We start from the raw sequence: 24,545 nt of genomic DNA, 5'->3' as shown, positions 1-24,545 counted from the left end.
TGTCCAAATTCTTTTATGATATCTTGCTATTTTTTCACTATTACTCTCACACAGTAATAGACTGTGCTCAAAAAGTGCCATAAAATAAAGTATTCAGAAAATCTGTGGCAAGTTGTTTAGGTCTTATGGGATGTGTTGGTCCTTTGGAAGCACAGTAAGAAAGAAGATGTGTCTGTGAAGCTGCCATCACTTCAAGCTTGTACTGGCCTGAAGAATGTACTTCAGTTGTTTTCTCTGACAAGAGCCTTGTGCAGCCACTGACACTGAGCTTTTCCAGTGGGGAGATGCTGGAAACACCCATCTTCCCAGCAGAGTGGTCATGAGATGCCTGACAATGGGTAAAGATTTGCCCTGTTGTTCTCCATTTTTTAAACCATGAATTTCCAGTCTATGTTTCTTGGCTCCAGAGGTACTTCCAGCCTTCCCAGCAGTCAGGGTGCTGAGTGCACTGGGGCCTCACCAGTTCCCCTTCAGACCAAGGTTTTCTCCTTTTTGCCTCCAAGCTTAGTTAACAGGTCCTCTTCTGCAGAGCTCTTCTGGCAAGAGGAGTTTTTATTGCATGAATGCCCATAGCTGAAGGCCACAAGGAAGGAAAGGACAGGCTCTGGGATATAATGTGCAGGTCTGCCCTGCCTGGAGTCCATGCAGAGCTGTAGAGCTGTATCTGGCACATGCAGAAGGCCATACCATACACTGAGGGGTGCATGGGAGGGACACAGAGAGATCAGCAGAACTTTCTGTGCTGTGACAATTGTGCTGGGTTCAGTTTTCAAGGTCAGTGGTTTTCATTTGATGTACTGGCAAGCACAGAGGGTGGGAGCTTCTCACAAACCCTGCTTCAATGCAGTGCTAGAGGCTAACAGCAGGGAAAAGAAAATGCTCAGAGCTCTTAGCCAATTTTTGGAGTAGTCCTGCCATGAGAAGAGCACCTGAGAGACTTGGGATTCAACATGCATATCTGCACTTTCAGTCTGGGAAAGGGAAGGAAGGCAAGAAATCAAAATGGTTCAGGAAACTTTCCAGGATTTTCTCTTTGTGACATTAACTTTCCAAGAGGAGAATATGCAAATGCTGGTGGCATCCTGATAAGAGGAGAGTTATAAGCTATTTCAGGAGTTAATATATGGTGTCAGTGCTATCACGTTGTACCTCCTCTGCAGTTCTTCAGTTCCTACATTGTGATTTATTGTGGCACATTGTAAGAGCAGTGTGTGAAAGTTTCAAAGCCATCATTGGTCATTGTTACAGCAGCACAGCACTGACAAGCAGCTGATGGAGAGAAAGGTTTTATTGCTGCACTATTCTCTCCTTCTTGCCTATTTAGGTCTTCAGCTTCAGCACTTTAGTGACTCCACAGGCTACTGAATTCTTGAACAAAGTTTTAGTGGGTGTTAAGTAAGGCATTATTTTGTTATATGCATGTCTGATATGGAAAGGACACTTTTATTTTACTGTAAATTGCCTACTGCAGCAACCAAATGAGCCATGGTTTTTGCATACAAATATATAAATTTTTTGTTTGGGTTTTGAATTCTCATTGGTTAGATTCTGAAATTCTAACTGGAATTTAGTTATCTTTAAGATAACTAAATGTCCTGTGTAAATTTGAATCTGTTTTTAGTATTCTGAAACTTTTTTCCATAAATCAGCCACTCCTGGACCCTTACTAGTGATTACTGCTCTCAGATACCAGGAATGTAGTATTAAAATGTAGGCAGAGAAATTAATCATGTATCAGAATCTCCTCTGGGTTTTCATGTGTATTTGTTATGTAGAGCATCCATCCCTAATTATATTTGTAATGTAATTTCCTCTAAAGGAGTCAATGCTGTAAAGTGTGGCTTAGTTTTCCTTGTTCCAATAAGTCAGCTGAATAATGACAATAAGTTTTGGCTGGAAACTCAGAAATTTGAGGGTTGTATCAGGTTTCCAACAGAATTTCTGAATGACTAGTGTTTGTATCACATGTTGTCTTGGTTTCTAAAACAGTACTTGTGTTCATCTGTTTTTGTGAATTCCTTGAAATCAGTGGATGAAAAGTGTAGCATAAAAGTTTGGTTTAACATGGCAGCATTGTCTGCAAAAGAACATGTGCACAGTTTCCTTTTCAGCTGTGGATGACTTGTCCTTTGAAAAGCTGGTTCCCAATAAATTAGAGACTGAATTTACAGGATGTGATTTACTCTGCACTGGCTCCAGGTGAGGACATTCTCCCTAAACCTATCCATCTCACCCAGCTGCAGCTCTTCCCAGGCCTCTGCACTGCCAGTGGAGAGCCTCCTGAACAGAGAGCATCAGAGCATGCAAGTTAGGCATGTTGGGATTTCCACTCTACAGGAACTGCTCTCCCCTCCTAACTACAGAATCTGGGGAGATCAGCTTACCCTTCAAGTGATGTGATACCTTTCCCACTCACCTGCTCTGCCTCTTATCATTATCTGTGAAACAAATTCTTTCATAATTCATTTTGCAATTAATTGTGCATGTTCTAGGGAGAATCCTCATGGGGCCCAGACTCCCTCTACCACTTACAGGATAAAAAAAGATAAGTTTATTTAGGAGAGCAAAAAAGGAGGAGACTTTGCCATGTGTATAACAGAGAGGTCTCTGCTTTTTTCTCTCTTGCTGTCCTTCTGAGCATAAAGTTAACCTTTGTGATGAGCAGATAAGGAGGTGGATGGAAGAAACTCAGAATTCACACCCTCCCTAATTCACAGCACTCACTAATTTCTCTGTGTTGTTAAGCCCAAGTGATGTACAGCTTAACAACAAAAACTGTCTTTATAGAAACTCCCAGAAAGTGAATCGGGGATCAGGGTCCTGAGGACAAAAGACTCCACATTTTCTCTTGGGAGTTGCTAGTATCCAAGGTATTACCAGTGGAACACTTAAATAAGCAACTTACAGTGTTACTTTTCCAGTAGGGTAATACTTACTAAAACTAAAAGTACTTTTGGTTCTTTACTACTGTAAAACTAAGTAAGACTATTGCAACGAAATATAATTTTCTTACTGATGCCACAGTTTTAAACCCATGTGACCCACCAAAACTGATGTATGCAGGAAAACAACTTTATAAGAAAAGGGGAAAAAGGGTAATATATAAATAAATAAATAAATAAATAAATACAATAAATAAATAAATAAATAAATAAATATATATGGCTAACAACAGCACTTGGGAGGCAGAGCTGTGCAAGGACTAATGTAGGAATTGCAGAATTTGCTAATAAATGATTTCTGTCAGGATCTTGGCAGCAATCAGATTAAAAAAGCTGTAAATCTACTGTGAAGGGAAGTAGAAATGTTTTTTGGAACAACTGATAAAGTCTGGCTACCTAGAGAAGAGATCTGAATTCTGTCTTGGCAAAGAAATCCTATCTTCTTGATGGTATTGGTAAAGCACTCATCAAGGATTGGAGGCTGAAGTGGGAACATGAAAGGAAAGAGCTTCTATATTGCATTGGCTGTGGCTAAAGAGCATCAATTGATTATCGAGCAAAACTTAGAACATCATGCCTTTGAATTATTCCTGCACACAAGTTCATGAACAACCACAGGGATGAATGAGATCTTAAACAGCTCTGTAAAATACCAGGAACAGATTCACAGGAACTGGAGAGGCCTTTCTAAAAGCTCTGTGTTGGGGGTGTGGGATGGGACAGAGGAAGCAAGAGATTTAGCTGCTGAAATAGTTTAAGTTCTCCTTTAATGACGAATCTACTCTTATTTAGGTCTTCTAAAAATGTAATACTCCAACAATTGTAAATGAAAGAAACTGATTGTTACAATGTAAGTGTTTCTCTGTCCTATCTATTCTAGGATCTAGCTGTTACAACCCACCCTAATCCCAGAGGAGCCAAGTGAGTTCTCAGTGATAGCTGAGACAAATTTTAGAAATCCTGGGCTTCAAAATATTCCCCAAAATATGATTAAAACTAAATGAGGTTAAATGTTGGTGTAAAAATATGATATATTTTATTTAACTGTAAAAGAGATGAAGAGAAAAAAGAAGGAAATAGAAAAAGATGGGGGGGAGGGAAAGGGAGTGTGACAGAGACAGATTAAGTAGGAACATATCACGTCTCCATGGGTCCAAATGATGTCTTGTTGCTTCTCTCCATCTGGTCTTGGCATAGAGAGTTTCCTGGTGAAAAGTATAGAATCTCAAGGATTAATATACATTTGGGCCAGGTGGGAATGCCCAGGTACCTCCTCTGCAGGAACCCTTCAGGGCTATTGGACATTCCTTCAGACTCATTTTGTGACAATACTTCTTCAGCTGTAAAGGCCTACATAATGTACAGAAACTCAACATCCTTTCTCCTCTGGGCAGTTTTACAGGACAGAAATGAAGGTGTATAGGACTGCATAGGTAGAAAATAAAGTGCTTTTTATGTATAAATTTAAGTCCATCCTTGCTGCCTTACATTTTGGGCAGTCAACCTTAGAAAAACATCATGCTGATTAGAAGGCATCAGCAATAATGTTGAAAAGCATATTCAGCAACAGAAAAGAAAGCATGTTAAATTTGACATAGCACAGAAGAGGGAGTACCATAACAGGAATGCTGTTTTCATCTGTGGAGTGACAGAAAAACTCTCAGAGGGCCTTGCTGCTCTGAAGAGCCTTAGAGATCACATTGATTCAAAAAATAGCTATTCTGAATGCCACACTATTGATGAAAACAACACATGGGAAGTTCATCTCTCACTGGTGTCACAACAGATGGTGCCTCCTTTATGATGGTGAGATATAGGGGTGTTGTGGCACTTATGAACAGAAATTGTTGTAGAGTATGGAGATGAAGACACTGTTTTATTCATTAGCAAACTCTTATTGCAAACCTCCTTAAAATAGAGCATGTCATACACGTTGCTGTTGAATGTATGAAAGTCTTCATACCCAAAACTCTAGTCCTCTGTGGAAGAGCATGAGGCTGAATCCAGAGATGATGTATATTCACAGCCGTTCAGCACGTGTGAGGCTTTGTTTTGTTGGAGGAAATAGACGAATTCCTGCAAAAGAGAAGTAAGAATAACAGTGCCTGCAAGGCTGCACAAGCCATTTCAGCTTTTTCTTGTCTCTGTGAAGTGAATCAGAAGATTTGCAGTGGCAGAAGTTCCCAGCTGCCCTAACTGACTGTATGAAAACTTTGAAGGGAAAGGAAACCTCAAAGCACTGCAAAAACATCAGAAGCATAGTGACAATTCCAGGTTGCAGCAAAGAAGAATTAGTGGAGAAAAAGCTTTTTCCTTCAGAATGTGAGTATCAGTAGTGACCCAAGAAATGCTCCAGAATATGTGCAGGTGCATCTTTTTGACTTGAAATGGAGAGTGAAGATAAAGATTATATAACATGAACGATGTCTGTTTTCTACAAAAACTTAAATTATGAGCCTTTTTAGTGATTGCTGGTACTCTATGAGGTTATCCTTATTTTTCAAAGTATATCCAGATGTGAACAAATATCCTTAAATGCAAGTATTAAAAAACATACTTTGGAGTCATGACATTGATGGTCACTTTGTATCATCTTCTTCATTACATCAAGTTTTAAACTCATGCTATTGCTAATAATCAGCAGTGAAAATCTGATGTGGAAGTCCAAGTCAATGATAAACGGACCAACAACACTGAAGTCTCTTTACACAATCTTTGAGTGTCTACCACCCTACATCTGTGAATTTCTCTGAAGTCTTGTATTGCAGATGGGACATTTTTCTATGACTCAGATCCTGATACCCTATCAGCATGTCTGTCCTGAATAAATTTGTGTGGGGAACATCTGAAATAGATGCTTTCAGGGTAGCAGTCAGACTTCATGATTCTGAATTCTTCCTCTTTTTTGAATGCTTCAGATAAGAAGAAAATAAATGGATCTGATTTCCAGACGGTGAGCGATCATCAGGAATTCACCTCATCTTCCCCTGGAACCCATTTCTGACAGCAGTGATTCCACAACCAATCATCCAGTATAAGGACAAAGTAATGAGTATTAAAATAGGAAAAAGCTTTCAGAATGTCCCTAACAACATCCTGGATGCCAGCCCTGTGATTTCTAGCACAGAGAGTTTCTGCCTCTCTGGAAAGACTCTAGCTTTTAGTAAGGGTAAAAATTAATATCTGCAACAAAAAAATGCCACTTTTAGACACAAATGAATGCAGCTGGTCCTACAAAAGCTGTAGTACATGTTATTCAGTACTGCCAACACTGTGCAGGACATGCTGAAAACTCTTATTTCAATCCAGAGAATTGTCTGAAGATCAGTTTTTCCCCAGGTCCTGCTGGTGTGTCTTCTCCATTTGAGCATGGAGTTAGGTCTTGAAAATAATTATCTCTTTATTTTTCAGAGAGAACACATTAAGGAAGGGATTTATAATTTCTCTTCCATTATTCAATGCTGGTGTTTGTTTACATGTCTTTTCCCTCTTCCTCTCTCAATGGGGACTTGACAGTTTTCTGGCTAGCTTCTTATCTGGAGTTGAAAGACTTTTTAATTTGCCTGACAGTTTCAGTTGTATATCCATCTGAATCCAGGTATATCCATCTTTCTTTCATCTTTTTGGAATTGCTGGCTTCATGGGTTATTTCCCTTAGCCAGCAGAGCTGTTATGGTGACCCTGGTGTCCAGGGCTTCTGCTGTTTTTTGTTGTGCTTGTTTTCAGTTGCACAGAGCAGTCTAGGTGTGGAGGTTTCAAGATGTCTGTGTGTGTTTCTGAAAATGCCTTTCTATTTTCTTTTGCTTTACAGTTAAGTACGATATAAGATAAACAAAATAATTCTGAATTTTGCAGATTCTGCAAACTTTGGGTTCCTTAATTGTCTACAGTCAGAAATGAGTCACAGGAGAAAGTCTACAGTCTGCAAACTCAGTCTGTGTAAAGAAGTGTACAGCAAGCTAAACTGTGAAGGTCAGGGAAAGCAGGTACTATTTTACGTCTAATATATTGTTTTGACAGTCATCTCAATAGTTATGACCAAACATAAGTTTTTCTTGCTTTACACAGAGAAAAATGTGTGTACGTAGATTTTGCATTTTTGTATTGTGTATATACATATATCTGTAATTCTAGTTTGCTCAGGTATTTTACCTGCTGAATAAAGACCAGATCCCTTCTCCAGTTTGAAAGACAGATAAGAAACAGTTTTGGATTAAGGATTTGAGAACCTCACCACTCATATTTGTTCTGTAAAGTGCATAGTGTGCCTTGGTTGGGGTTCCGTTCTGGAAAATATAAAAGCAGCAAAACCTCTAACTCTAACTCATATGTATTCAGCATTTCTTCATGAACTATAAAGCAACAACGGAGCAAGTAAAAGTTGTGATGTTAGTTCTGGCTCTAGGAAATATCCCTACACTTGTTTATAACAAATATATAAATATATGAAGAGTGAGTTGCTATAATGTTTTTATTTAAGTGACAGTTTAATTTTGTGGTTTTGCTGGGTTGGTTTTTCTTCCTTAGTTTTTTTGGGGTTTTTTCAGTTTTGGTACCTCTTCTTTCTTGTCTTTTCTTCCTGAACCAATGATGGTTTTTTAGCCTGATTTTTCTTAAAACTGGGAAGAGCAAGCAGATAGTACTTAAAACAGCAGTATGCACTACCTGTTGTTATGTGCACATGTAGATGCAGAGCCAAAAGCAACTTTGGACAGTAGAGACAACTAATTAAAGTACACAGCAAGTTTCAGCTCCCCTGCCCTAGAGTTATGTACCTTTTAGAGTAAACAGTGTACTTGCTAAATACAACCTGTTATGCTTTAATGGAGTTTGTGACATACTGAAGAACAAGCTAGAGGGTAAGTGGAATAAATTAGTACCTGTTTGGTCCTTGGATATCATGAGTTATACACTGGTGGAGAATTACAGGGAATAATGTCCCTGCAGGATTTTGTCTGAGTACTTGTTGTGTTAGCAGATTAAGGGAACTGAGCTCCAGGTTTCTCGGGGCTCTCTTGCTTCACACAGTCCTTGTTGGGAAATTCGCAGCTGCCTTATCTATCTCAGCTTTGCTCCAAAGAAAACGCTTTCAGTCGTAGGCTCCAGAATACTTTAAAACTACATTTTTTTGGCCTTTTTTCTTATTGAGCCAGATGACAAATCATTTCTTGATAACTGCTACTTTTTAGCTCTCAGATTTCTCTTTAAACCTCATTAAATGTTTTCAGATCCTTGAAAGATTCAGTATCTCACTCTTTTCTGTGTTTAAGGAGATTACCAGCTCTACCAACCAACTCACAAATACTTCTTTTCTCAGTAATTAATAATAGACTAAATATTTTCGGCAATCTGTTTGCTAATCTCAAATTAGGTGTTTTGGTATTTACGTAAGCTCAATACAGACTCACACAGAAACTTTCAAGAGGTAGTGTAAACAGGCAGCTCTATCGCTTTCTGAGGCCAGGACAGGGCTGCAGACACAGTATGGGGTTGAGGTTCTCTCCCTTCTAACATCCCATCATCTATCAGGTGTTTAGGTCAAAGGTTCCTTAAATCCTATCATTTTGTTGTACAAAATCTAGACTTTCACTGCCTGTTATCTTAGCTCAGAACTCTATATTGGCAGCAGTAATTTCTCTACAAGGACTGGTGCAACTTAGAAGCTCCCACCCCATTGTCTTCCACAATTTGAATTCTAAGCATTCAGAAGTCATAAATCAGACAAATAACATAGCAGAGAAATTTAAAAAATGGTTTAAAAAACTAAGTTTGGGACTACTCTTTATTTTCTTTTACAGCTGAAATATTAGGGACAACTTGTTCTGATCCCCAGAACAAAGTTGGGGTTTTTTAACATATTTAATATAAATGGAAATTTCCAGCAGTACCATGACACTGATGTCTGTGAGGAGTAGCTATAGTAAGACTCACTGAAAAAATGGATATAATTGAGTTAATGAGATAGGAGAAAAGCAGAAGAAATGGTCTTGCAGCTTCCTGGATAACTCTTTTCTTGAGAGAGTTTTCTGCTTTTGCTGTTTGCCCTAAATATGATGTAAAGGTTGGAACAAGGTAGCAGGGTAAAAGCATGTATTAGAAAAAAAGAAAAAAAGCTATTTAATGTTTTATACATCTGCATTAGAGTTTCCTGTAGTGGTTATTACTATAATGCCTGAGTGTTCTCTAAGTAATTTAGATGTGCTCTGTGGAGGTCTTAATGCAGTTGGGTAGAATCATCTCTTCTTTTCTCAGTAGAGACACAATGCTCAGGTGTACCACTCTGCACTTTTCTTCCTTGCTATGTCTTACTCATGCTGTTAATAGTGGAAAAGCTTTCTCAGAGAATATAATTTTGCATGCATCTTGATGGTGGTCAGATGTGTCTGAAAGATAATTGCACTGCTAACCCTTTATAACTCTGAATATTTCCTGGTTTGGCTGTTTGTGTCCTACACCTCTTATGCACCCACCTAGTGCAGCATAGCCAGGCATGGTCAGAGATGCATTCAGGTGACTTAGAGTAGAACCTACCTTAGAGTAACAAAAATACCTGTGTACTGGGAGAAATGAGCCAAGCATCCTGTGTTTTCAGTCACAACACTGATCAGGAGGCAGCACTCACTGGTCAGCAGAAACCTCTCAAATCTCTGTGGAGATCCAGCTCCTGTATAACTGTCTGGAATATTGCAATACAAGGTTAATGCTTCCAGATCTATCTCAACAAATCAATTCATTTGCTTTAATGTAAACTGAGCGTGGAGTGCAAGGACTCTGCATCAGAGCTGCACTGTTTTGGTACCTAGAAAGGTTGCAATAGAAGGCTCAGTGCCTAATTGCCATTGAAGTGCAATACTGAAAATCTCATGAGGCATTCACCTACCTCTCCTAAACCCTAATTATTTCTGTGTATTCCCTTATTAAGAAGCTATGCTTTTTCAGTAGTGCATTTCTGTGCTCGTTCCAATATGGCACTCTGGCAGCATAAGTATCCAGAAATGGCATCTCCTGTGGTTAGTACTGTTCCTAAATAGCAATTGTATTTGCAGAGAAGTGATGTATATGTTCAGTTCTTTCTTCAGTAGTTTTACATACTTTTTACCATGATAAAAGTTACTTGGTTTTACCTGTGATAAACTGTCTCTCTCTAGTACACTCATTGATACTCACATTTCCAGTAGTGTATGAAATCCCACCAATTGCTATGTATATTATTCAATTTTTCCATTTACAAGATAATGAGCAGATGTACAAAATGTAGATGTCTTTGATTTCACTCCTTCCCTTCTGCCTTTGATGTCAATGTTCTTCTTAGGTGAACAGTTCTCAACCTTTGACAAACTGAGACCATTAGTTTAAACCATTCAAGCTGTAATTTATATTCCTCTCAGCCATAATGAAATTGAAGTGGGTATTAGCTTTTTGAAGAATGCTTTTGGTTTGCTGAGACCATTTGTTTTAAATTAGGAGCAACTCTGAGAAAGTGATGCATGTACATATATATATATATATATATACATATATATATATATATTCATAAGGCCTCTAATGTCATCAGTGTTCATGTCATGACAGCAGAGATGCTTAATTTTGGAGAAATCATTCATGCAAAGAATACACAATAATAGTTATTATCTGCTAAAGTTTCTCTTACATGGTCTTCCTGTCCATTTTCTATGTTTTACAACAAAGTTTGGAAGGTTTGGGGGTTTTTGTGTTCTTATTGAATCTTAAAGAAATGCTGAAGTCATAGTCTGGGGGGCTATTGTGGGCTGTTCAATCATTATTTTGACTCTTTCCCTTTGCATTTATTGATAATTTTCTCTCCTCTTCAAGAGGTATGAGTCATTTAATGAATGGCATTAATTGTAAGATTATTAAAAGCAATTGTTGAGGGGATGGTGTAAGGATTTGTCTTGCCTGGAAAGACTTCTTCATCTCTCTAGGTTTTGTTTTAAGGAGCCTAAATACTTACAGATCTACAAGAACATGCCCGTAATACCCTGAATTTATTCTGCTACTGGTCTGGGATTGACAGTTCTGGATGTCATTTGGTGCACGGAATGGCATGTGTTCCAGTCTAATGCTGCCATCAGACCTGAAATCTGAGATCTTCAGCTTGGTCCAGAGCTCTGAGAACTTTAGAGATTTATTTAACTCAGAAACTGGAACTGGAAGATGAAACAGTGGAAACAGCCCTGTTTTAATAGAATCTATGCAGCTCCAGTAGTTACCTTTGTGAACTCTTCTGAAATCTGATTTTCTGCTGTGCAAATACATGAAAAATTCATTCAAAAGTTCTTTCAGAAGTTGTCTTACAGTAAGATTCTGTAATTCTGGGATGGTATTTATACCTGAAATCTTTATACATGAAAAGCAGAAAACACCACTGGACCTGCTGAAAAACAAAACTTGTCAGAAATATTCAGTTTTTGTGAGAAAGCACTAGAGAGAAATGATGCGAATTTGTTGCTGTGTTAAGCAACACATCTGAGTAGCTCAATTTCAGTCCACTAGAGGTCTGTGAAATCATTTCCCAAGTATGCTTTTAATCTTGTTTTGCAGCAACCTTGCTGAGCCTGATAGAGTTAAAATAAAAAACTTTTGATCCGGTTTCTGTTGTTTTTAAACAAAGGGCTACATCCACAGAGAGTTCTATTTAAGAGACATATCTGACTTAGAAAACTATCCTAGCTGATTCTTTATTCTTGGATCAGCATAGGGAATTGCTCTAACTGCTGATTGACTAATATTTTAGGTAAAAGATTGGCTTTCCTTGCAAATGGTCATTTTTTCAAATAGGAAGAGAGTACCATGTGGTGCAGAGAGTTCATTAGCATGAAATACCCACTCCATCGTGGTTCTTCATAGTGCTAAATTTACTTAAGTGGAAAAGGAGCCAAGATCCATGGCCTTGCATTGCTAATGAGGTTTTCCAGAGCACTGAGTGGACACAGGTGGTTATCTATTAGCATCTAGCTCAGACTGTTTGACTTGCTTTCAAATGGTTTGTTTGAATGTAGGTTCAAAATATATCTGGGGCATTATTTTTACTAGTTTTTTGATGCTATACTAGCTAATTCCATTTAATTTCTAGTCTAATTATAGTTATATTAGAGCATATTTTATCCCTAATTTTATGCTGCATGTGTAGTCAATTTAACTCAGCACATAAAAATAGCTGAAATAATGCTCTAAAAGGCATTAGTAAATTTGTGATTTTTGTAATGAAACCAGTGCCTGGTGTTAGCATTCAAGAGCATAAGCAGAGCATTACAAATCATAAGATAATTGTGGCTATTCAGAAAGATACAGGTAGGCTCCATACATTCTAATCTTTAATCCCAGTTGCTGCAGTTCAAAGAGAGTGATTGTTCAAAGCATAAGATGCAGCAAAAAATGACGGTATTCAAAATTGCCTGAATTAATTTGAATGTATTATTTTCATCTCTGTTCAGGATTCAATATTTCACTTGGTTTCAGTTAAATTCTTTGTATTTGGTTGATATTCAGTATGTAGTTCATGTGTGCATTGCTAAACAGTGCTACTGCACAATGATTTTTTGTGCCTTGAAATATAATTAATGTAAAGCTGGATATCATTGATAAATGTTGGCTACTTATCAGTATTTAGCAAATAGGGAAATATGAAAGGGAATAAAGTAATTTGTCTAAAGCAATTAGTTGTCTAAATTAAAGATAAATGATTAAGGATGAGACTTTTAAAGAACCAAACAGAATAAATATATAAAATATTCAAAAGTACAAACACGACACTTTTAAATTGGTAGCTCATTGTAAGATAACAGGTATTTGCTGTGGACAAGCACAGAGTACACAGTATTAAATGGTGCCTAGGTGTGATACACATAATCACCTTAGAAAGTAATAGATAGGAAAGGCTGCAATGCACTGAAGTCTTGAAACATGCTCATTGTGGCATGTTTCCACTAAAATTAATGGTGACTACTGGCAAAATATATGGAGAGCCAAATCCTCCACTTTGAGAAACAGAAACAGTATATGAACCTGCTTACAGCAGTGTTACTTTTGTTGTCTGAAGTATATTGTGCTGGCTCTTAGACTGGAATGCACTTCAGCTGCCAGGAATCAAATTTACTGATTTTTTTTGACTATAGGGTAAAGTCTGACCAAGAACTAGTGCTGAGCTCTGTCCTGTCACCTGGATGTGAGTAACAGCAAATGCCAAATGGGTCAGGAAACTATGCCAAGTATCTCTGGTCACTTGTGGCATTTTACACTATATTTTAGACTATACATATATACATATATATATATATATATATATATATATATATATATAATGCTAATTTCCCTTTCCTTCTCTCCTGTCTCTCCAAAGCTGATTCAGCACATATGTAGCATCATCTGCATGTTGATCCACCAGTCTCTTGGAAGCCTAGTTATCATCACTTGTATCACAAAGTAGAAAGGTACATTTTTGTGTCTCTGTCTCAAGGAGAAAGAGAGGAGAAATTCACACAAGAGCCTGGGATGTTTAGAAGATTGTGAGAAAACCATCATTCTACTTTGTGAGTCTTCCACAAGAGACAAAGACAAGATCCGCATGAATGCTAAAAAACCCTCTATGGGCTACCTTTCTAAAAGAAAATGTAAAGCTAACAAAAAAAAGTTCCTCTGGGGCTGAAACTTTTCCTGGTCTTTTAAAGTAGATCAGGTGTTTCGGTATTTGGGTGACATGGCAAACACGACCTTTATTTTAATAAAAGATACTGTTATGGTCTATGTCAGAGTTTGAGAAGCAAGTAAAAAAGAATGACCCTGATGCAAAGGACAGAACCAATTACAAAACAAGGCCCTTCACTGAAACAAGAATCCAACTTTTTTTCCTCATTTCTGTGAAACAGAGGATGGTGTAGTCATCATCACTACTTCCATGAATAGGCTCTGGTATGATAATGAAGTGAAAGTACCTTTGAAACAATTATTTATGTATCATTTTTCAAACAGAACATAGAAGATATTAGGATGACTTTGTAAATTTATTTTATGGGCAATTTCACAGCTTTTCTCTCCTGCTGAGAATTTGATAATGGATATTGATTGTCTCTAAAGTGAGTGCAGGAGTGTGTGTAATGGTATTGCTATGGTCTATTTGCTTTACATGCATTGTAGCTGAGAAAATAAATAAGAGTCCCCATGTTAACAATTATGTCACAGAGAAGATCACTTTTGCATTTATGGATCATGGGAATATATTAATAAGCAAAGGTGAATCCTAAATGCCCCATATAAAGTGTCTGCTCCCACTTGAATGTCTGCTTTTAGACCCAGAGTGCAAGACCTCAGACAGAGCTATTCTAATCTGTGGTTCTAAAAGGCTAAAAAAACAAACTCTAATGCTCCTGGAACGCTCTCTAGAGGAAATGTTGACCCTTTTTTTTAGCAGGAAACTGCATTTAGTGTAGACCTACTGGACTACATACTATCAGTATGATTTGGCTGGCTGCATGGCTGTCAACTCACTGAAATGGAAGAGAATCTGAGTGACGAGTTGTTTTCTTTTGTCCTAAAAAGTACAGATGTGAAGGTCAGTGAAAGATCAAGGATGACTTCTTGACACTCTCTTTTCTTGTGTTGTGTGAAGTTTTAATGCCAATGAGTAGGAAGACAGAACAGATACACCTGCACTCAGCAGTACACTATTACTTTAATGTGGAAGTTACAGTGGTCTTTACTGGGAGCTGATTTTCTTGGAATGTGAGCAGATCAGTCCTGAATTCACACGGCCTGTGTGCCAAAAGTAGATGGGGCTTGCAAACAGACCAGGAGCATGTTCCTACCAAATTGCATATGAACATTCAGCGTGTAAACTACCACTAATTTGTTTTGTCTAAGTTAATCTGCTTGCTCTTAATTGTATGGGAAAACTGAGAAGAAACTATTTTCATTACTTTTTCACAAATGTTTTTGTCAACAATGTTATTGCTTCTGCATTTCTGATTAGTTTGACTATTTCTGTTTGAAGCTTTAGAGGACTGAAAACATTTCCTTAAGAAAGTATGCACTGTTGTCACAGTCCAATACCCTCCAACCAGGTTTTTTTAGATATTTCATATGCAGACAGTGTAATGTATAATATCAAATTTACTTATTTAAAAATAGGTGAAATTACGTGAGATTTCTGAATTAGCGAAGTGAAATAAAATAGATGGAAAACACAATACAAATCTAAATCACACCTAGCAAAATATAACAACTGTACTGGGCATCCCCAGTTACTGGGAGGGAATACATGGATGGAAGCCAGCTCGAGCCCATTGCTCTCTTCAGAATACTTTTGCTATTTGTCTGGATTTGTACTCTGTGTTGAATAAGTGTTGTACACCTATTCACTCCCCAGCCTGCATGCTGGTCTGGCTGAGAAAGGGAGAAATTTGCACTCTTTTAATAACTCAGGGAGAAACCCTTACACCAGTTGACCAGCTCAGCTCTTGGTAGCTGTTTCTATAAAACAAAGGCTGACTCCCAGTCCCCTTTGTGTTCTGATAAAGTCAGCATCTTTGCAACAACTGTGGGCAGTCACAGTGTTACTCCCTGACCTTCACAGGCACAGCCCTATTGCCCATCTCCTCTGAGTTATCTTTCATTACAAGGTTTTACTGGCCAGTATGCAAACCAATATTTTTTGCTTTTTATTCCAAATACTAAAATGACATGATTCCTTAATGTAATAGGTGCAAAGATGAGCAAAACTTTGTAAAGCAATTCTCCTGATTCTTCAAAGAACCCTTAGCTTTTCTGTACCCACCTCTTTTTAAAAGAAGAACACCTGTAGTGCTCTAACTGAATGCCTGAACAAATTCCTGCTTATAGTGGTGCAGAGTTCCCAATAGTATAAGTCTGGTTGTGTCCTCAAAGAAACACCTATTTAACAAAGGCATGTAGCAGCTCACTACTGTAATGATCCCTGAAGAGGAATTTAATTTTTAATTAAGTGAAGCAGTGTGTTTATTCTTGCTATAGAGCTGATTTATCAGGGCTTTTTTAGCTGTGTAGGGGAAAGAAGCTAAATTGAACACACCTTTAATGAGATGATAGGGAGTTGACCTTTGCTGTCATCTGGAGGACAATATATAAACACAAATATTGAGGGAATTGTTCCAGAGAGGTTATATAATAGCCATTAAGAGGCATCTTATGTAGTGGCAGATTAGTGGGAAGAAGCCTAACCCATGTGACTAAAGGAGTTTTGTGGAAATTGTTGAAGTTATATCTCAATTAATAATAATTACCTCTGATAGAGAATCTAGTGCAGCACAGTCTACCTCTTCAGAAAAATTAAATGATCTTCAGGTCCCCTGATGTCAAAGTCCTTAGTAAATTACCTGGTTTGTCACAAGATCACTATTATTTTTCTGAATATCTTAATTAGGCAAAGAGTAGAAATAGCATGAAGATGCTTCTAGTAAAATTGTGTTGCAGTGAAGCCAGTAGCAAAAGTATCAATTATTTCTGCAGGACAGAAATTTCATACAAGATCTTCCTACTCTATCCCTAGTGCAGTACAGTATAATCCTTGTGCTAGGGCTTCACTGGGACAGGAAGCAACCATAATTTTGTCAGGAAAGTCCTTTACTGGGGTTAAATAGATTTGAGCATGCATTTCTCAGCAAGTGGAAGGCTAGGAAATGAATTGACTCCACTGATGTGCTGGTGACTCAGAGAAGAATGTATCATAGCAAATCATTCTTATAACAGCAGCAAAATAATAACCTGATATGAATTTTTTATCCCCTTCATCTCTGAAAATATGTATTTTGTGGGAAAATTGTTACATATTATACTTTAGTGAGGGCATCATATTTTATGCTGAGGTTATATTGTTAAAAATATTTAAAAATATTCAGGTGCTTAGAAATAGAAAAATATGAAGTTTACTTATGGAGTTATTTTGTGGTTTTCTTTCTTAAAAATTTTTGCATGAAACCTATATTGATAAATTACTCCTCTACCATTCAATCACTAGAAAGAATAACAATTCAATCTTTATATTCTCTTTTTTCTCCTCTAGCCATTTGAATTAAGCTGGTATGTGCTCTCTGTTCTCAGGACACCAAGAGGAATTAACCTCAGTGATTTTTTTTAGTTGTCTTTGTCCTCGTTTATGCCTTAGGCACCACTCCAGGGATACTACTAGAAGGTAATTATCTAGACACTAGGGAAGGGAAGTTAGTGAATTGGAAAGAAGTATTGAAAGGTAGCCTTTGCTAACTAACATGCACATTTTCTGGCTCTGTGAAATAATGTCCTTGGAAAGGCAGCTGCAAAAAGGGAAGCCCTTTAGATATTTCCTTAGGGCTTTTGTATATGCAGCTGCATATTGACTTACAGATGTGAACTCATGAAACCATACAAAGTGATATTTCAGAGCAACCTTGCTTGTAGGGCTGAAAGTCAAATTTGTTTTAAGGTGGATCATATTTGGTTTATGAAAGAGTTATGTATTTGATAACTAGTGATTGGACTGGATCTGTTTTGCTTTGCTTGGTCTCTCTACACTTTTCTTGGGTGTGATCACCAAGCCTTTCAGTTTCTTTTGAGCAAATTGGTCATTACTATTTCATGATCATTTTTTTCTGCTTGGGGAAACTGAATCAAGGACCTTTTAAAACTGCAGCAGATACTTCAAGGGAACATAGGGGAATATGATATAGCTTTCTGCTTGATGCCCACAGCGAAACTGCTCTGCTCTTTTATCTGCTAAGAACTGCATCTGGCATGTTGGAGAGACGTGGAGATGAGTGACTCACACCTTGCATATATGGTGTATGAGGTAGTTGTGATTCTCCTTAGAGTATCAAAAGATGCAAATCATACAGGCATGCAGCTTCAGGAGCTGAACCTGCATAAAGGTACCTCTGTAGCCTTGTATCACCATTGCCTACATAAAAAGGAGGATGCTTCTCTGTTGCTTCCTCTTCCTGACAACACGTGTCCAGAGGCTGAGAATGCACTCAGCTAATGAAGCCTCTCTGGTCAGCACCTACTGTCAGAAATGAGCAGCTTATTCTTTCCTGCTAGAAGAAAAGGAGGACCTAATTCCTAAGTAAGATGTCTCCCTTCTCCCTTGTTGGAGGAAGCTGCTCTGCACTTTGCTCTCCTTTGGTATCAGCACATATGTCTGCCATGTGTGCACTGTTACCAGTGTGCTCTTGTGACTCTCTGATTTGTGAGCTGGGTAGCTTGAGATGCCAGGGTCAGGCTGTTTGCCAAGTTCCATTAGAGGTCTCTTTACCTCATGGCTTCTTACAGCAGGTTTTTTCATCATCCCTTGGGCAGGAGGTTTGACTCACACTGTTGTGGCTTTAGGAGGTTCCAGCAGAGGTGGTGAGATAAAAGGTTTTGCCATGAGGGCTCAGAGTTGCTTTTCTGCTTTGGACTCACTCATGTGAAGGTATTAACACACCTGGAGTATCTTTGCTTAACTCTTTTATGTGTCTTTTTGTGTCCGTGACCATTTTGTTGCATGAGCTTTACTCCAGTAGTAAAAGCACTCCATGAGTGCTTGTGACTTGTTCTGCTTTGCTCTGGGATCATAAGGTCACTACACTGTGGAAGCAGACATCATCTTTCTTTCTATTCAATAAAAAAAGTTGGCTAGTGTTGATTTTTCTTTTATGGCAACCCTGGGAATGTAAGCCTCTGGGCAAAGAGGGGATTTTCTTTGTGCTTTATTTCTGTATCTTCCATCCTCAACAAACACAGGCATAATTTGATCTACAGAAAAGTCACATAGTAAACTAATGCATATTTTTGAGCCAATGTTGCTCTATTGTAATAGGTGCACTTCATAGATAAGCAGAATTTCTGAGTATTACTTGAGTGACTGCATTCTGCCAGAAGATTTGTTCATATTCCTTTATTCCTTCAGTTCCTTTTGTTTATAAATTTTCAAAAATAACAATTTAGAGTGTGATTTATTGCTCCTAAGTATTTTGTCTACCACATAAATTAAATCACAGAATGGAAGGAACCACAGTAGGTCACCTGCTCCAACTTCCCTGCTCAAGCATGGTCATCCCAAAGCACAAGGCATAGGATTGTGTCCAGATGGTTCTTGAATATCTTCAGTGAGGGAGACTCCACAGCGTCTCTGGGCAATCTGTTCAGTGTGCGGTCACCCATACAGAAAATTCCACTCAGGTGGAATTTCTTGTGCATCAGTTTCTGCTCATTGCCTGCTGTCCTATTGCTTGGCACCACTTACAAGAGCCTGGCTCCATCTTCTTGACACTGAACCTTCAAATACTTACAGATATTGTTGAGATGCCCTCTCGCTTTTTGTTTTTGAGTCTGAACAGGCCCAGCTCCCTCAGTCTTCCCTTGTAATAGAGATTTAATCATTGTTGCCCTTCTTCTGGACCTGCTCCAGATGTGGCCTCACCATGGCTGAATAGGAGGGCAGGATCACCTCCCTCCACCTGCTGGCAATGCTCTTCCTAATGAGCTCCAGAATACCAGTGACTGTCTCAGCCACAAGGTCAATGGACAGCTGATTGTCCACCAGGACCCCCAGGTCCTGTTCCACAGAGCTGCTCCCCAGCCTGTGCTGGTGCCTGGGGTTATTCCTGCCCAGGTGCAGGACCCTGCACTTGCCCTTGTTAAATTTCAAACATTTCTTCTCTGCCCATCTCTCCAGCCTGCCGAGGCCCTTCTGAAGGGCTGCACAGCACTCTGGGGTATTGGCTGCTCCTCCCAGCTTTGTGCCATCAGTGAACTCACTGAGGAGACCTCTGCCCCTTCATCCAAGTCATTGATGGAGAAATTAAACAATACTGTGCCTGGTACTAAACCTCAGGGGACCCCACTAGTGACAGGCTTCCAACAAGACCCTGTGCCACTGAGTACAGCCCTCTGGGACCTGCCTTCCAGCCAGCTCTCAACCCACCTCATTTTCCACTCCGTGGAAAATATGAATAAATACACATTAAGCATAATGATAATGGTCTGATGTTTCTCAAGCTTCACACCCCAGCCTTCTGTTCTATGCAGTTTACAGAAGTCATATGTGGAGATTATGGTGATGAATGATCAGGGTTGTGGAAGAAATATATTTTACTTACTATCAAAAGTTTTCAGCCTCTATTACTGACAGTGTTTTGCTGCACTGACAGTCAGACTGTCCATAAACCACGTGTACTGTAGTGGGGGTTGGATTTAGCATTTGAATTAGAGAGCTGAGTAACTACTGTCAGGAAGTTAAAGTATTCTGCTTTTAATGGACATATTGTTCAGTAAAGACACTGTGTTATTCCCAAGCAGGAGGTATTTATATCTCCTTTTTTTTTTCCTAAGACAAAGAATACAAAAAAATGAAATAAGAATTTCACATGCTTGTCAAGGAATCTCTGTGCAGAGTGATGCACAACATGCACGACATGCATTTTTTCACATGTTTCTTATTATCAAGAAAAAATAACAGGATTTCAGAGTAGTCTTATGAACTAATATATAGTTTACAAATTTCTAATTAAAGTGCAATAATACTTTGAGAAATTACTCCTAACAAGGCTGGGAAGGGACAATTAGAATAATTGTTTTCATTTTATTTCCTGGTCTCTCAATGAATTCTGTATAAACCATACCAAGAAAATGAATTCTTAAAATATCCACCCATATAAATTTAATCATAAATGGAAGTCAACAGGGGATTATTTTACAATGTTCAACACATCATCTTCAGTATTTAAAATGATATTTTGTGAATAAATACATTAACGCTGCATGAGCCAGAAAACAATCCTTGTTTTTCATGTATGTACTACTTTCATTTCATGTGCTGTGATTCAAAAGGCAAAAAAATCTTTTTTAAGAGGAATTCATAAAGGCTAAAAGTACAGTTCACAAATGCACTAACATGTGCTTTACAGCAAACAAATTCAGTGTTTGCCAGGCTGTACCTTTGTGGGCTTGTTCTAGTATAGATGCTTGTCTTTTTGCAATGAGTGACAACGTTGACTCATGCTTCCCTTGCAATCCATTATAAAGTGCATATCTTTTCTGTAGAACTGCTGTCTAGGCAATCATTCCTGATCCTGGGTCATGCAATTTATTATTCTTGTCTCTGTGTATGTAGCCTTCCTGCTCGACTGTATTACTTTTTTCAACCTGTTTCCCTACATATCAGGATGCTATTGAATTTTAATGCTGCTCTCTAGCATAGTAGTGGTGTGTTCTGGAGTGACATCATGTACTGAATTAGTGAGAATAATCTCTCTTCTACCCTTCAGGTCTTTAATATATGTAAGAATTAACACAAATATAGTAATTAAGGCCACTGAAAGAACCCTGCAAAACTACAAAATGTTTTTCCATTTTGACCACAAATCGATGACATTCAGTCTCTGGCTAACCATTTCTGATAATTTTGCAATCTATAATAGTTTTTCTGTAATATTTTTGTCCAGCCCAGGCATCCCTGGCCTGATTGTAGGAATGTCAAGTGAAAAGTGCCAAAATATTACTAATCTGGGGTAAGAGAGAAGACTGGCTACTTAAATATGTTCCTGGGAAATGTTACCAGGTTACTGGGAAAACTGATTTGACATGTTTTATCTCTGACAAACCTGCATTCCTCTCTGTCATTGTCCTCTTCATGATTTGGACAGTAATGGTTTGGCTGTCCATTTCTGGACCGAGGTTACACTGGTTGATGTTTCCTCAGCTCCCACCCCACAACTCTGTAGAGATAAGTCTGTGCCATCTGGAACCTCCCTTATCCTTTTCTGCAAAATAACTGTTAATATATCTGACATTGCCTGACTTCATTTCTTAAATTTATGTGGTGAAATTCTTTAGATTTAGTAATTCAAAACCAACTAAGCCGTATAAATATCCTGTAGCCTAGAGTGGCCTAGTTTTCTTTTTCTCCCTGCTCCCTGCTTCCCTAAGGAAAAGAAAGAACCTCACAACAACAACAAAAAACCCCCAAACCGTGGAAATGCATATGTATTCATAAGAAAGACTAGACACTTCATATGTTAAATTTCTACTGCTCTTTGAAAGCCAGAGCCTTTATTATTGCTAGGCTATATTAGCAATTTAAGGTACTTTTCAGATATAGAACATGAGGCAAAATAGCTATGAAACAATGAGTTCTCCTCTGAAATTGCTCCATTTCACACTCCGGAATGAATTCATCTTTTCATGACAAGAGGGCAGCACTGCTGAACTGAAATATTGTTTTATTGTTGATAAGGTTCAGCCTTATCCTATTAATCCATTTCCAGCTATCTTGTGGATAGAAGGTATTACACAGAAGCCTCAAAGGTGGACAGAAAGCAAAATTATTGTCCCATACTTGCCAAGGAAAAAGCTGCAAAATGGTTTGAATATGTAAGGAATAGTAGAAATGTTAGAAGTTATCACTGTAACATAAGTATAGGATCTGTGTAAACTGACAGAGATCTTAGGGGCTAAGAGGATACAGTCTTTCATGATTCCTGAGAGTTTAGTACATAACTTTCATCTTGTTTGAAAGACAGTTTCAGGTTCAGGACTTGTACTGGGACCTTCAAGATCAGCATCGCTTCTGGAAAACCTTGGGTTTTCTTATAGCATCACATTCCCATCCCAGAAACTTTTTAGACAGCTTCAAAGACGACATTATCAATGCTGCTATGGAATAACTACTTCAAGAATTATGTGAAGATACCATCGAAGTTGTTATTAAAACCAGGATCACCCATTTAGCACTGCCATTGACGATGGTCAGTGTATCTGTGTGCCCTGAACACCTGTGGTTTATGCTGGGTGATGTTGCAGGAGCAGGGAGGTGGCTGGCAGGGCCCCTACACTCCTGGGCTATGTGGGCTTTTTGGCCAGCCATGGAGTGAGACAGACATGGGATGTGGGGGAGAGCTGAGAAGGGCAGTGGTGTAAAGCTGATCACACTGAGGTTCATCCACCAGTGGATCATAGAGGTGTAGATTTTGCTAGCTTTCCTATTCTCAGGGCTGTTATCCTTGATTATGGATACAGAATTACATTAGAGGATTAAACTGTTGGGTTTTGCCTTATCAGAAGTTTAATCTGCCAGTTACTGTATATATTCATTACAACTGAGATTTTTGGGATGTTGCAAGTTTCTCTTAAGAGATAAAGCACCTTTTTTTTTTTTTTTTTAAGGAAATAGTTTTAACATTGCTTTTTTTACCCTTTAACCCTCTTTTGGTCCCAACTGTTTGTTAATCGAAAGGAGTATAGGATTATCTTCTCCATAACACTGATGTGCCAGTTCTGATGTGTCTAGAGGCAACATTTGAGTGACATAATTGAACTTGGTGCTGAGACTGTTTTAATTACATTAATTTTAATTATATACAGTACATTATAATTACAGAGACTGAGACAGAGGGGTTCCCATCTATTAAGATCCTCTGCAATATATTTGCATAATGAGACCTATTTCTGTGTGCAGTGTTGCACTTTTTGATGGCTTCATTATTGGTGGAAGGTAGATTTTCTTAAAAATTTCATTTACATTTGTGTTTCTAGTAACCACATTTAAAAGCCATATGACAGCCTTCATTCCCCTGCACAAAAAAGATGCATTCTAAACAAAATATTTGAATTAGATGAAAAATTAAAGAAGCTTCTTTGCTTGTTCCTCAGTTCCTGTGCAAGACAGGGCTTCCAAGGATTCAACTGGGAAACCAATGTAAGAGTTTTTATAACAGTTGGAGAGCACTCGTTTGTAATAAATGAATAAAGCCCTACATTTCTGTTCACCACAAAACATGCATGGCTGTGGTCAGATACATGTTGAGAAGGGAGAAATATATTTGCCAGTAAATAGAGATTTCCCAAAGGGAGCTTTCATCTCTGCTACTTTTCTTAGATCCCACTTTTATGTTCTTGCTGTGGGACATGTGCCTTCTTATGTTCAGTGTGGTAGCTTCCCTGGAGTCCAAGGAAAGGTCTCAGTCCATGGACAGGTACTGTCCTATCCTTTGCCCTGGCACACAAACTGTGCAGGGTAATAAATTTCCTTTTGTAGGAACATGATGCTAAAAGGCTGGCACAGGGCTGGCTCAGTTCTCCTTTCAACACTGAAGTTACTGGTGTTACCAAATCCTGGGTGGGCTCAAAGTCACGGGTCTCATCCTCAGGAGAGGAGCTGTGCAATGACATATTGTGACAATGCTAGGCTATGGTGACCCTCCCCCTGGGCACTTTGTGGTGTGCTCTGGAGATAGATTACACCTTTAATTCTGGAAAATGTGAACAGGCTCAGAGTCTGCTCTCTGCTGCATCCACAGCTGTCATTTACTTCTGCTGTCTTTAAGTATTTACTAAACACCTGTCACTCTGATACTACATTAATTCACTGAGCCTAACCTCAATACATTTTTCTCTCACAGAGCAATATTTCTTTGCTTGAAATTCCTTTCTTGTGGGATTTGGAGGATTTTTTTTTTTTTTTTTTTTTGCTACTGAAAACTTTCTCCCTAAAGTGAGACACTTACAGTAGCAAATACAGCAAGGAACAAATTATAATTTGTTTTGGAATAGCAATCTCAAAACTGAGTGAATTTGCAACTCTGGGGGTTTATTTTTAAT

The sequence above is a fragment of the Serinus canaria genome, chromosome 4, assembly GCF_022539315.1.
Source record: "Serinus canaria isolate serCan28SL12 chromosome 4, serCan2020, whole genome shotgun sequence".
Lineage (NCBI taxonomy): Eukaryota > Metazoa > Chordata > Aves > Passeriformes > Fringillidae > Serinus > Serinus canaria.
The sequence above is the reverse complement of the archived record's forward strand: the minus strand, read 5'-3'. Positions refer to the sequence as shown.